Source organism: Myotis brandtii, unplaced genomic scaffold, assembly GCF_000412655.1.
Source record: "Myotis brandtii unplaced genomic scaffold, ASM41265v1 scaffold29, whole genome shotgun sequence".
In the NCBI taxonomy this organism is placed as follows: Eukaryota; Metazoa; Chordata; class Mammalia; order Chiroptera; family Vespertilionidae; genus Myotis; species Myotis brandtii.
This window is the reverse complement of record NW_005361075.1, coordinates 1,200,851-1,203,036: the sequence shown is the minus strand read 5'-3', so window position 1 is coordinate 1,203,036 and position 2,186 is coordinate 1,200,851. Positions and strand designations below refer to the sequence as shown.

Below are 2,186 nucleotides of genomic sequence, written 5' to 3'. Positions count from 1 at the left end.
CCTTTTTTACTGCTGCATAGTATTCCATGGTATAAATGTACCACAGCTTTTTTATCCACTCATCTACTGATGGGCACTTGGGCTGTTTACAGATCTTAGCTATTGTAAATTGTGCTCTATGAACATAGGGGTGCATACATTCTTTCTGATTGGTGCTTCGGGTTTTTTAGGATATATTCCTAGAAGTGGGATCACTGGGTCAAATGGCATTTCCATATTTCATTTTTTGAAGAAATGCCATACTGTTTTCCATAATGGTTGCACCAGTCTGCATTCTCACCAGCAGTGTAGTAGGCTTCCCTTTTCTCCACATCCTCAGTAGCACTTGCCATTTGTTGATTTGTTGATGGTAGCCATTCTGACAGGTGAGATGATACCTCATTGTCATTTTGATTTGCATCTCTCAGATGATTAGTGACTTTGAGCATTTTTCATATGTCTCTTGGCCATCTGTCCTCTTTGGAGAAGTGTCTATTTAGATCCTTTGCCCATTTTTTAATTGGATTGTTTGTCTTCCTTTTGTTAAATTGTATGAGTTCCTTACATATTTTGGATATTAACTTTTTTTTTTTAATATGGAATGCTTCATGAATTTGCATGTCATCTTTGTGCAGGGGCCATGCTAATCTTCTCTGTATTGTTTTAGTATATGTGCTGCCGAAGCGAGCACTTGGATATTAACTCTTTATCAGATGTATCATTGCCAAATATGTTCTTCCATACAGTAGGCTCTCTTTTCGTTTTGTTGGTGGTTTCTTTTGCTGTGCAGCTTTTTATTTTGATGTAGTCCCATTTGTTTATTTTCTCCTTAGTTTCCTTTCTCTTAGGAGATGTATCTATAAACATATTGCTACGAGAAATGTCTGAGATTTTGCTGTCTATGGTTTCTTCTAGGATATTTATGGTTTCGTGACTTACATTTAAGTCTTTTGTCCATTTTAAGATTATTCTTGTGTATGTGTAAGTTTGTGGTCTAGTTTCATTTTTTTACATGTATCTGTCCAGTTTTCCCAACACCATTTATTGAAGAGACTGTCTTGACTCCATTGTATGATCTTGCCTCTTTTGTCAAATATTAATTCTTACGTTTAAGTCCTTTATCCATTTTGAGTTTATTTGTGTGTATGGTGTAAGTTGGTGCTCTAGTTTCATTTTTTTACATGTATCTGTCCAGTTTTCCCAACACCATTTATTGAAGAGACTGTCTTGACTCCATTGTATGCTCTTGCCTCTTTTGTCAAATATTAATTGAGCATAATGACTTGGGTCAATTTCTGGGTTCTCTGTTCCATTCCATTTATCTATATGCCTGTTTTTGTGCCAGTACCAGGCTGTTTTGATTATGGTGGCTTTGTAGTACAACTTGGAATCTGGTATTGTGATTTCTCCAACTTTGTTTTTCTCACATTGCTTTTTATTTTTTTAATAAATATATTTTATTGATTTTTTTACAGAGAGGAAGGGAGAGGGATAGAGTTAGAAACATCGAAGAGAGAGAAACATCAATCAGCTGCCTCCTGCACACCCCCCACTGGGCATGTGCCCGCAACCAAGGTACATGCCCTTGACCGGAATTGAACCTGGGACTTTTCAGTCTGCAGGCCAACGCTCTATCCACTGAGCCAAACCGGTTAGGGCCTCACATTGCTTTTTAAACACAGTCTGTAGAAGTTATTTAAGTAATTTGAGAGGTCTTGAAATAAGTTTATTCATTTTTGGTTTTGTATTTTGTGTTTAGTCTAAACAAAATTTGTTCAGGTTTTCACAGGTGAAACAGACAAGACGGATCATGTCCACTTGCTTTTGGGGACCATCAATAAGCATATGTTGAGGACATCCTTCACTGGCCAGGTTCTGAATTCTGTCTTGTGCTGGAGAAGCAAAGAGAGAGTATTGCGAAAAGGATGATGGCTCTTGAATTCCTGAGTCAAAATCTAAGTCTTTTTCTCAATACCTGGAATAAAATAAAACTCGAGTTCCCATTTCAGACATAGAAGAGCTTAGAACCATGGAAAAAAACACATGCTTCGGAACGAAACAGAACTGTTATCATTTAATTGAAGAATTTGAGCCTCAGTTTTCTCATCTGTAAAAGGGATGGCAGTTTGTTAAATTGGTTGAAAGGATTAAGTTAGACAAGGTATGTGAAATGTTCACAGGACTGCTCCACAACGTTGACAGCACAC

The 2,186-nt window shown here is 37.2% G+C and overlaps 1 long non-coding RNA gene across 2 annotated transcripts in view; it reads right to left on the bottom strand.

The window, feature by feature from the left end:
• Positions 1-1,689: 1,689 nt before the first annotated feature.
• The window catches only part of LOC106726597, a 2,482-nt gene continuing 1,985 nt past the window's right edge, over positions 1,690-2,186 (bottom strand). For both annotated transcript variants that reach the window (XR_001362660.1, XR_001362661.1), the window contains exon 2: positions 1,690-1,871. This is a non-coding gene — a long non-coding RNA (uncharacterized LOC106726597). The remainder of the gene's footprint in view (positions 1,872-2,186) is intronic.